We start from the raw sequence: 12,686 nt of genomic DNA, 5'->3' as shown, positions 1-12,686 counted from the left end.
CAAGTTCGTGAGGGAACTAGGTACTCATGTGACGTGTTCGCCTTTGAGAAAGATCTGTCTCCCCGTCTCTCCATGAAGTGAGCCGTGCCACCACCCATGTGCACTTGACTCTGTCCACACTGAGCCACCCTGCCCAGTGGCTGGAGCAGAGATGTTAAGTTTTCAGGCCAACCAAGGGCTACAAATGTTCTATGACCTCAGGGGCCCTGGCTGGCGTTTGCTATCAGAATGAAGGGCTCACCCTTAGGACTGTACGCTCATTATAGAGAAGCTCTAACTGGTGATTGTCTTCATTGCACTCAGGAACTTAAGTGTCGCATAAATTATGTGGGTTTCCCAGTAGTGATACAGGCATGTGAAGTAATCCAGACATTACTTGGGGGGGGGGGGGATCATACTGCCTACAAATGCTGCCTCTTCAGAACAAGTACAGTTCCTCATTGTCTTCTGCTGACTGTTTGGGTCAGACTCCCCGTTTGCAGTTTTCTGGAGCTCACGTGTGGATGACACAAGTGTGTGCACATGCCTGTGATATACAGGTGGTCCTGGAGCAGAGAGCTGGCTTTTATAGCCCTTCAGTTAACCTCAGGAAGTTGAGCCCAGCTTTCAAAACGCACAAAAGGAAGAGAATGTTCACAGACTTCTTCTTTCAGAGGAATTTTATTCCATAATAAAATCGAGGTGCCCCTGGACCAGAGTGTCACTTGTGAGAGAGGTCGTGATGTAATTTTGTCATGAGGGCGTGTCTTGTAGGTTTTAGCGTCTCTGTGTCTTGGTTGTGAAATACTGAAGCAGAGCTCGTCATATGTGCGAGGAGGACTCTGAAGTGAGCTTGTCTAATTCTTGAGTCAGACTTCTGAGATACCAGGGTAGTCTTGGAAATCCCCTCACCTGGCTTCAGCTTCCCGCACAGGCGTGCACCACATCAGCCGCTAGGGGCAAGATGTGTAAGGCTGTTTTGCCTAGTCTGTGTGTATAGACTGTGGCCACTCAGTACCTGCGGAGGCCAGAAGTGGGCGGCAGAGCATTACAGATGCCAGTGAGCTGCCATGTGGGTGCTAGAAATCGAACCTGAGTCCTGAAAGAACAGCCGGTGCCCTGACCTGCCAGGCATCTCTCCAGCCCCGTTACTGTTGCTTCGAAAGACCTATTTATTTCCCTCTATATGTATGTGTCTCCATGGAATATGTGGGCGTGAATGTATTGTTCTTGAAGGCCAAAGGAGTCGGGTCTCAGGGCCAGAGTTACAGTTATGAGGCAGCATGTACAGGGGTGGGGTGGGGGGAAAGGAGAGAGGGAGAGAGAAGACCAGAGGTGAATATGGATATCTTCCTCATTCATTCATTCATTCATTCATTCATTCATTCATTCATTCATAGTGTGTGTGTCTGTGAGTGTCTGTCTGTCTGATCTATCTGGACAGGGCTTTACACCAAGCCTAGAGACTGTGGATTTGGTTAGCCTACCTGGCTTGGATGGCAGTTGGACATCAGTATGCCTTACTTTTTCCACGGTTGTGAGCATTGAACCAAGTGTTCTTGCTTGCATGCTAAACACGTTACCAACTACCTTTCATGGAAAAGAGGTTTTATTTATCTAGAAAGAATTACGGAGACTGATGTGTGAGATGGTATGTCTCACTCTCTTTTCTGGAAGACTGAAGTACAGTTTCTTGTTGGTTACTGTTTGGTAGTGTGAAGCCATATCATTTCAGAGCAAGAGACAACCGTGACTTACAGGTCATGTCTTCGTAGCACGGACTGCAGTCCTGGCTCACCTTCAGGACCTAGTATTGATTCTTCCTTGCCAAGAGCTGTTTAACAGATTTCAAATATACTTTTGAACCCCCTTGGGTAGACTAGCTCTAAGTTACCTCTGGTATGTCAAGGGGGCCAAGGCTTAGTCATGGAGAGTTACTGAAAAGCAGAGAGACAGTGGGGCTGGAACGTCGGCTCAGTGGCTAAGAGTGCACTGGCTGCTCTAACAGAGAACTTGGTTCAATTCCCAGCACCCATCTGGCAGCTCACATCTGTCTAAGTCCAGTCCCAGGGGATCTGACATCCTCTCAGACACACATGCAGGAAAATTACTAGTGCACGTAAAATAAAAATGAGTCACTAAAAATTTTACTCCTTTAAAACATAGATTTGTTCAAGAATAAAAAACAAAATGAGTGAAGACAGGGGTGCTGCGTTTTCAGGGTGCTCCAAGGGCTTTTTGATTTATGTGAACAGAAGCACACCTGGTGGCCACTGCTACCTGTAGGGTCTTCAGCCCACAGGGATGTAAAGCAGTGTATAGAAGCCTAACACAGGCAAAGTAAAATGGCCTAGCTGCAGAGCTCGAGGCTGTGGTGTGAGTGGACCCAGCAAACGTAGAAGAGAGCCGAGAGGTGGAGGGGCTGAGACGATGCCTCAAGTGGAATCCTGAAGGCACGCGGACATTTCTATGAAAAAAATAGAAGGGTGGGCAAACAGTCGGCGCTCCGGGGTTGCGGACAGCCTTGTCCCTTTGTGTTTGTTTTTGCATCCTGTAAAGGATGGGGGACTGACTGAGCTAAGAAGGGTCTCTTCATGACGACTGTGCTTGGCATGTTGGTATGAGTTTCACTGTTGATGGAGGATCAGACCAGGGGTGCGGGGAGGGAGGGGGGAGGGGGGAGGGGAGAGAGAGATTTTGATTTGTAATTCCTATTATTTTAAAATACATTGTAAGAGATGGAGCATTGCGGCATTGCCTAGTCTGGCCTTTAAGTCCTGGGTTCCAGAGTCCTCTTGCCTTCTTCAGGAGCTGGGACTCTGGGTGCGCCACTTCCGCCACACCCCGCCAGGCCACATTGCTGTTTCTTAGGAAACGTGCAGTCAAGTAACTGGTAATGGATCCAAAAAAAATAACACTTTATACTTATTTTCTGTCTCCACAGAAAATAATGGGTATTTTGTCTGCACATATATTTGTTCGCCATGTGTATGTGTGTACCTGGTGTTCTCAAAGGCTAAAGGTGTTGGATCCCTGTCAGCCGTGAGCCACCACGTGGTCACTGGCAAACCAGGTCCTCAGAAAGGGCAACCAGCGTCCTTAGTTGCTGGGCCGTTGCTCCAGCCCCCAGGTTTTAACTTCGCCAGGAGCTTTAGCTAATGACATGTATTGTCTTATCTGTGTAGTAGAATTTGAAAGTTATCTCACACACTTTGCCAGCATTGATTGGACACCCTTTTTAGGTGTCGTGTCACCGTTACTTTTGTTGACATCATAACGAGGGGTCGTTTAAAACCGTCACGGTGAAGTTGAACCTCCCCTTCCTTATTGGTGTTAAATGTCCACAGTAATGCTAACATGCTTGCATGGAGGATCCGAGTTTGATTTGCCAGAGCTCACGTGAAAGGCTGGGTGTTGCAGCAAACCTTTGTGTCCGTCTTTGGGAGGTGTAGACAGGAAGAAGGCTGGGCAGATGACATAGCTTAGCCAGTGGCCCTTAAGACCTAGTCAGAGACCCCGTCTGAAAACACTGATCCTGACGAAGAACGCTGGAAAGGGACACGTTCATATGTGCACCACTGCCAACAGCTTTCGAGAGTGAAGCTGCCAAAGTGGGGTTTGTTGCAATGGTTGACCCTCATCTCCGTTCCCTTGGGTGTGGTGGATGCAGAGGCTTTGTGCCCCACACAGGTAACGAGCACAAGGACTCTGAGAGGAGCTGGCAGGAAGAACTAATTCTGAAAACGGGACAGGGCTACGCCACGCCTGCAAATAGCTCTCTCCTTCCCCAAGCTTAGGTCTTTGGAGTTCTGTTAGACGTACCCAGTGTCCAGGGAACCCAGATTATGGAAGGGGAGGGGCCGTCAGTGAACAGTTTGGGGTCTGAATGGACACTGGGATCTGAACACAAAAGCGGGTACTGATGGGGCAGTCAGAATTCCGTACAAGGGTTCTAGGTGATCTTAACCAGTTCTTACCCTGTAAACCAGTAGTGTGTTCTAGCTTACAAGGGCCTCAGAATTTTCCTGTAGTCTACTGGGCATCATCGGGGGAGTCAGCATTGATGGCTCCTTATGTAGGTGCGGAGTGAACCTCTTGGGTGTTGTTAAACGAGGTCCCTTCTCTCACCTAATCTCCACAGCAGGAGCATGCGTTGAAAACACTTAGGTTTCCACTGAGGTCAGCAGACACGCGAACCAAGTGAGCATGGCACCTTCTGCTTCTCCTAAGCCAGTGCCCTCCTATCTGCACACTGCACTCTGGTGACACTGATGCAGAGAGATGGCTGTTGGCCATTTTAGCGTGGATAGAAATAAGAGAAGAAATGCATTTTTAATTTTACTTTTCATTAAAAAATTTTCAAAGCTACCTGGAGCTACTCGGCAGGCCTTGACTCTGAAATAGTAGTTACACAGCACATGTATTTAGTGTGATTAAAACAGTGGTGGATTTTGGAATTCTGTTCGGTGCTAGTGTGAGTGAAAATCTCCCCACATGCAACTGGGTGTCTGAATACTTGGTCTCCAGCTGGTGGTGCTGCTTGGCAAGGCTTAGGAGATGCAGCCTTGCTGGGGGAGTGTGGTGCTTGGGCTTCGTTCTGCTTAGCGCTCACAACTCAAGAAGGGGCTCCCAGCAGCCCGTCGTCATCCTGTGCCCCTCCTCCCCACCTCACCCGTGCCATGCCTGCTGCTTGACACCATGCCTCTGCTCTGCCATCATGGAATCCTTTTCCTCTGGAATAGTAAACCCAGATAAACTTATCCTGAGAGTTTCTTGGTTTATCACAGCAACAGAACACTCAGTAACTTGTCTCCCATACTTTCCTCAGTGCAGTGTATACACAAGCACTATTTTAACAGTGAGTAATCCAGTTTGGGGGACATATTTTGAAATCTGTGTGTGCGTGTGCCTGTGCGTGTGTGTGTGCGTGAGAGAGAGAGAGAGAGAGAGAGAGAGAGAGAGAGAGAGAGAGAGAGAGGAGACATAATTACAGGATACATAATAGCTATCATTCTTGTTAAGTCACTGTTAATAACAAATAGTTTCTGGGCTATAGCATGAGTTAGGTTTTTAGGATGGATACATTGTACTTAAGCCTTGCCACCATGTACTCCGGGGATAGGTTTATGGTGCACCCAGAGGACCTTACGAGCACTGACATTGGGCACCACTTAAGTAATGAGCTCTTCTGTTGCAGTTTCCATCGGAGTCTGGCTCACTCCTTAGGAGCTTCCTTAGGAAGTGCTTTTAGCTATCTCAGGGTTCCATCCTGTCCCAGTACACATTGGACCCTCTGCCAGAGCAAACGGTCCAGACGAGAGAGACGGGAAAACAACACCGTGGGTGTTATTAGCCCAGCCAGTGTCAGTGATGAGGTGTTAACCACATTTTGTATAAATAATAGTTTCTCTAGCCCTGGGATCATGCTGCATTTTTAATCAATCAGTTCATAAACATCAAAGTGGGAATACCAAATTTGTATGGGGTCAGGACTAACTAACTGGGGCTCATAGCAGAGAGACAGCTGAGAGCCGCGTCCCCTGTGTGCGTGGGTGGCCTTGCAGCTGTTGACCAGGCTACTAGACAGTTGCCTCTCTGCCTTTGTGGACCCAGACTAGTCTTAGGCAAAAATGCACACCCAGCCGCAGAAAGGACATAAACAGTGAGCTGACATCAGCTCTGAAAACGGCGGGTCGGCAGCTAGACACAGCAGTTAGCCCCAAATACTGGGTCGTAGAAACATAACATCTGCACAATAATATTTGTCTTTGTACAATAGCACTGGGTTCTCTGAGCGTGTAACTGACATAAAGGCTCAGATCCAAGAGGGTCACTGTGTTGTCATCCCCCACAGCGGCAGCAGCCTTGCCACACAGGACATCGTGACCCTAAAGCGCTTGACAGTTAGCAACAGCAGCTACTCGGCAGTCTACTGGTCTTTGGAAGTCCCTTTCAGTTCAAGAAACCACTTACAGAAGGGTTGTTTTGGGTGATTGTTTTTATTAGATCAAAAATCACAAATTCGTTGGTGGTGTTTTGTTGGTGGTGGTGGTGGTTTTTTTTTTTTTTTTTTTTTTGATGTTGTTAATGTTACCTGAAAATTGCATATTTTTCCCTTTTGGGATGTTCATTGAAGATAAATAACAACATGCCCATGATGCCAGTGTGGTCATGGGTGGTGTAGGTGAGAATTTAAGTGTACTGGAGATTAATAGAGTAAGCTATCTTTTGTAAGACCGACCTTTCAGAATTGGAGAAGACAAGCCCCATGTTGAAAATAATATTTGGAGAAATATGCCCACTGCCTTTTGCTTCTTAGAAAACGAAAGGAAGAGACTTTTGTCCCAGAAGGTTGACCAGTTATCCCAGGGGAACATGACCCACAGAAGCCTAACTTTTTCCTGTCCGTCATCTCATCCCTGTGCTTGCTCCTTAAGGAGTAAAAGCTGACTTTTACGTGGGTACCTGTTCTCTTGGTTTATTGTAGTCCTCTTCCAGGTGAGGACACCTTCTGCAATTTCAGTTACCCGTGGAAACCATGTTTTTAAAACACAAAGTGCAAAAAGGCAGGAATAGTTCACGTGCTTTAAGCTGCATGCTGTTCTGAGCAGTGTGAGAGAGTGCTTGACTGTCCTGCCTAGGAATGGCTCCTCTTCGTGAAGACTGGATCTACATGGCACTCCCAACCCAGGGGTGGCCATGTCGGTCATTATATTGCAGTGCTTCTATTCAAATTACCCTAAGAGTGACCTCAACGTACAGTAGTGGATGCAAGCAGTTTGTGCCAAATAGAGGCTGTACGGAGGCTTCCTTTAAATGAAACGGTGAAATTACTGAGATTGCAAAAAGATGTGTAAGTGTGGTGTGGACCACTTTTAGAATTCATTTATTTTATCACAGTATATTTTAGTAATCTAGTTATATACGAAAGGGAATTATACATAGTAACCGTAGGTATGTATGTATAGGCGTAAAGATAGTATAAATAGGCCTTGCTGCTTTCCAGTTCAAAGACAGCCCTTCAGGCATCTTCAACTGTCCCCCTGTCCATAAGGAATGGCCACCCTGTTAACTGACGACTTCGAGCAAATTGGATTCTAGAAGTTGCATAGTATGCTGCTAGAGAAGCCATTACAAGGTCTTGCCTGAGCATGTCTGATAACTAAAAGGTTGTATTTTGATTATCTGTGCACCCACAGACTTGGTGTGGCCCCCTTTAGTATTGAGCTGCAGTGGGTTGCCTTGACTTAACATGGTGACTGGCGGTTTCGTTATGCTTTTGTAAAGAGTTTTAGCTTGGACATCTAGGACATAACAGGTGACAAACAATTAAGGATGCCCCATTGTTGAGTAAGGACTTGGTGTTTGTTCTGAAGCAGACTATCATTTAGCTCTGGCCTCTATGTGAGAGGATGGCCTTGAACTTTAGAACTCCTGCCTGTCTCCTGCTTTTATACGATTTCATATCAGGCGATGTGTTGGCTGTGAGGAAAATTCTAGCTTGAGAGCATGCTGTTTCTGGAAATTGTGGAATACCACTAATGTCCCCCAGGTGGCAGAGTTTCTGCTGTCATTGAGTCCTCTTAAGGAATTTCTCTCCCCACAAGTTGAGTAGTTGCTTTCTGCAGGAGGGTAGCTGGCATTGATTAAATTGTTACAGCTGCTCAGATAGCCAGACTGACCCTAGAACAGTATGTTCACAAATAATCCCACTCAACGTAAATCCTAAGACAGAGAGAGAACTTCTCCAAGGAGCAAATAAAACCAGTCATCTGTAGGATGGCTTCCGAGTCGCTGAGGCTTGGGTCACCAGGACATGCTGCTGCTGGTTTCTTTCTCGAGTTGATGGATAGCTTGCATTTGTTAGGAACTCTAGTGATGCCTGTGTTTTTAAGAACATACACAGACCCAGTTCAATACCTACAAGTCATGGGAATATCGATCAGACATTTTGAGACACAACCCCCTCAGTTACTTGATGTTCACTTTCCAGGAGGTCCTGGTCCGTGGAGGCAACAGCTTGTGTTAGACAGGAAAGAGCAACATGACAAAGTCAGTATTCTCTGAGCCATGGGTAGTTAAAATATTTTAAAATTGTATTTATTATTGAGCATGTGGGGGGCAGACAGCAACTTAACGGAGTGCCGTGTGCGTCCTGGAGAACTGAACTCCAGCCCCTAGATTTGGTGGCACTCATGTATTATCTGTTAAGCCAGCCTACCAGCTCTACCACAGCACGGTGGGGGCAACGCTTGTTTCTCATGTCTAAGGTTATCTGTTGTTTGTTTTCTAAAATGCACCAAATGCATGGAATACCTGTAAACTCCCATTTTTTTTCTTAAATTATCAGTCGTGGGGGGGATGTGTGTCCATAGTGAGTGTCCACATTTGCATGAGTTCCAGCTATCAAACTCGGGTCACCAGCTTCTAGAGCAAGCAGTTTCATCCACGGAACCCGTTTTTGCTGGCCTCCTCATCTTTCTTATGGTTATTTCTTCCATGTGGGAGATGGACTCGCCCTGGGACCCATAGCTTCTTGCAGATGTCACTGTTGTGATGGTGTAGTTTTATATGTACTGAAATGCAGAGTAAGTGTTTTCAATTGAAATTGAGATGGACAAGGCTGGGGGTGGGGTGGGGGGATGGGGTGGGTGCGCACAGAGCCACATGGCCCCTGTTCCCATGAGGGAACACCAGAGCCATTCCTGCAGATGGAGACTTGAGAGCAGCTCTATCCTAACAGGACAGCCTCGAGGTACCCTGCCTCCTCGCTTGTGGTGCGTTTGCGAGTGACATTCTCGTCCCTTCTCACGGTGACTGGGTTTGCGGGATGAACGATGTGGCTGATTTCATTAATAAGAACTTTGATTAAATCTGTAAGTCCTCTAACATTCTTTCCTGAGAGTCGAAGCAGTCACCAGAGAGTTGCGGTCAGGATTCAAGCTTTACGGATCAAAGCCATCTATCTGGCTGTACTTTCAGAAATAGTTATTAACATATACTTTTGCTTCTTAAAATACTTATTTACCAGTTTTTCCTCAGCCATACAGACCGCAAGGAGGTTTTCTTCTTTTTTATGCAATTACCGTTGCCCCATGTTTTCTGCTTTATTTTCATGTTTTTAAGTTGCCGAGTTGCTTGGAATATAGGTTGGTGGTTTTGCTAGTAGAATTGTATGTGTTTGGAATTTCATGCCGTCTGAAGTCCCCCCAACCCCAGGCGAATGCTGAGTCCTCTACAGCTTATGCATCTTAAAGATGCTCCTATATGGGCTCTGTGGAGATGACACAGTCAGTAAAGCCCTTGTCTCTCAAGCAAGCAAGAGGACCTAAGTTTGATCCCCCAAACCCACATAGAAAACCAGAAAGAGCCTTTCATGATAGATTAGTTTATAATCTCGGGGTTGAGGATGTGGAGACTGGAGGATCCCTGACCAGTCTAGCTTAGCTAACGTAGTAGTTCAGGGCCAGTCACAGAACCTGTCTCACAAAAGAGTAGATGGAACATAAGGGCTGACACCAGATGATGTCCTCTGACCTCCACACACCAGCACCCCACATGCAAGTGAATATGTGCATGCATGCACACACACACACACACACACACACACACACACACACACACTCACGCACAAACACATCTGTTTGTTCTGTCAGACTCACCGAGAACCATAGCCTTATTCTCTCTGTCATGTGACTTTCCTTTCATTTTAATTTCTCTTTGACCCAAATACTTTGCTCTTCTTCCCCAGTGCCCTGGCCCTGGTGGTTCACCCTGTCCAGTGTCTCTGTGGATCACACGGTTAGTACGTAAGGGAACTGTGGTCTTGGAACTGTCTCCAGGTGGTCTGGCCTGGGAGCGTGGTCTTTGCAGTGATTCGTTCTTTAAGGCTGCCTGGGTGCTGGCCTTCCTTGTTCTTAACCATTCTCCCTCCGACCAGCACAGGTCTCTTAAAGGCCTTCTCTTCATGTCCCCTACCCCATCACTTCATCCTGAGCTCAGTGTGCAGATGTCAAGTAAAATAGGAATAGATAATTGTTATTCAGGGTGGGAGCTGCGTGTGTGTCTATGTATATGAGGGGGTGCTGCATGCACACCTATGTGTGTGTGCTTGTGCATGGGTCAGAGGTTAGTGTCAGATGACTCCTTCCATCACTTCTCCTACCCACCATCTTTTTTTTTTTAAAGCTAGAGTCTCTCAGCCATAAGTGCACTGACCCAGCTTGCTTGCAAGTCCCAGGGAGCCGAGCCCCAGGGAGCTGAGCCCCAGGGAGCCTCCTGTCTCTGTCCCCCCACCCCCCAGGACTGGGGTTACACAAGTTTGCTGCTGTGTCCAGCTTTAATATAGGCGCTGGGGATCAAACTAAGGTCCTTGCACTTGCAAGGCAAGGACTTTACTGACGGAGCCTTGTCTGTGGTTCTTTTTACTATTGTATTATTCTACTGAGAACTCGTTAGTCCATGGTTAAAGTTGTTTTTTGAAATACACACAGGTCATTAGGAAAAAAGAGAACTGATGTGGACCCGGAGTTGTTTTCGATTATGGACTCAAAGATGAAATCACAGAGCCAGAACGGTAGAGTGGCTTTGAGGGTAAAGGCACGGTGACCTTAGTTCCAGTCCCAGGAGCCATATGGTAGAAGGAGTGTTGTCCTTTGACCTCCGCAGGTGTGCCTCGGCACGCGTGCTCACATAAATAACAACTGTACAGACATAAGTTACCAGGAGGAGTGGGAAAGAATTATCTTTGCACTCAGCCCCAAGGATTGAAAAAATTTGCGGCTCCGTATCCACCCCCCACTTCCTGTTTTTTGTTTTGTTTTTAATGCTAGAAAGCACTGAGAAAGCTTTCCAGATTGTCACAGATAAGTTATTCTTTGGCGAGAGGAAGGAGATCCCAGGCCAGACCATTACCGTGACACAAGGATAAACTCCAGGTGAGCAGTGAACAGCCTTGTTTTGTGGGCGCTCCCCACGCTGAAGTGAATAACAGACCCGTTAATGAGTAGTCAGAGTTGCTGGTCAAAACAGCTGCTTCTTCAGCCTCAGCCTCTCTGGCCTAGAAAGCAAACGGTTCACTTTAAGGTGCTTAGAGGCCTTAATGTTTAATGCTTAACCGAACTTTGATAGCAGGACTTTGTATTGTCTTTCATCAAAAGTGTGTTTCTTAGCTATTTTTTCTAAAGATTTATTTATTTGTTTATTCATTTATAAGTACAGTGTTGCTGTCTTCAGACACACCAGAAGAGGGCATCAGATCCCATATAGATGGTTGTGAGCCACCATGTGGTTGCTGGGATTTGAGCTCAGGACCTCTGGAAGAGCAGTCAGTGCTCTTAACCACTGAGCCATCTCTCCAGCCCATTTCTTAATTATTTATTGTACAGTTACGGAGGGGCAGATGCAGATGACGTCTTCCCTGTGTACTTCCTGGATGAGGAATGGAGAACAGACATAGGCATGCTTAGCAATGGCCCCTGACTGCAATGGAGAGAGGCTAGGGGAGGGCAGCTAATAGTTAAGGAGCAGACGCCAGGCTCTGACTTTGTTATAAACACTTTCTGTGCCTTGTATGAAGACCCCTCCCTATAGTCCTCCGCATATGTCCCCGTTCTCACAGGTGATGACATGAACTTCCTTAGGTTTATAAAGCCACAATGCAGGACTTTGAACTCACAGAGTGGTCCCCCTGACCACTGGGGTAGTCAGGATGGTGTGTGTAATGTGCTTTCTCACCTTATTGCTGGTGGATCTCTGAGCACATGGTCCTTAAATGTGGTGCTTTTGTCTCCTGAATATGGGGATGCAAAGGCCTTAGGATTGCTGCACTGCTCTCCTATGAGATGAGAGGAGGCTCCTCTCCTGCTGAATTCAGTCGCTGTGCTTGGCGACAGAAAAGATGTGTCTCTCACCTCCTGGGATTTGGGGAGACTAAAGGAGCCTTTTAGGAAGAGGTCTGGCCTCAGGTCCAAAGGGTAGAGAGCTAAAAGTGCTCAGCCACTGTCTGCTCAGCCACTGTCACACAGAGGAGTGGGGTACTGATCCTGAGGGGTACTTGGCTGCATGGATGGAGTACATGTTCTCCCAGATGAAGTTCAAGGGGCTTGCTGCTGCTCTGCCCACCCATGTCCTCAACCGAATCAGCTCATCCAAAGATGTACCTATGGCTGCTCCCCAGACTAGGCTTGGCCCCATTGAAAAGCTCACTGGCTGCAGAGGACACCCTACCTATGTGCACAACAGATTTTCCTGACAGCATCCCCACAAACCACTGTATTCCAATGTGACATTGGTCCTCCGCAGCTCTAGCTCCTGGCTCCCACTCTGTGTCCTCTCTGTACAGCTGGATCAAAATGGGACTCACAGGACGACTCCAGCTGATGGGACCATCAGCCGCACAGTAGCTCTCGATCAGTTCTGTTTCAGATTACAGAATCCTAGGCGGTGGTCTAACCCAGAGACCTGTTTCCATCTGGAGCTGACCTTGAAGGAAGGAAGAAGTCTGCTAGTAAGGGAGGTTTTTATATGCTTTTCAGAATCATTTAGTTGCACGTTAGAACAATTCATTAATTCCAGGGTTTTACAGGGTCAGTGGAGAAGAGGGATTTTGTGCTCAAGGTGGGTGGGGAGGTGATTAAAGAGAGAGTCTTCTGCAGGATTCTTAGAACATAGAACATAAAACTCTGTAAGAGGGCAGTAGGCTATTC

Source organism: Rattus norvegicus, chromosome 13, assembly GCF_036323735.1.
Source record: "Rattus norvegicus strain BN/NHsdMcwi chromosome 13, GRCr8, whole genome shotgun sequence".
Classification (NCBI taxonomy): domain Eukaryota; kingdom Metazoa; phylum Chordata; class Mammalia; order Rodentia; family Muridae; genus Rattus; species Rattus norvegicus.
The sequence above is the reverse complement of the archived record's forward strand: the minus strand, read 5'-3'. Positions refer to the sequence as shown.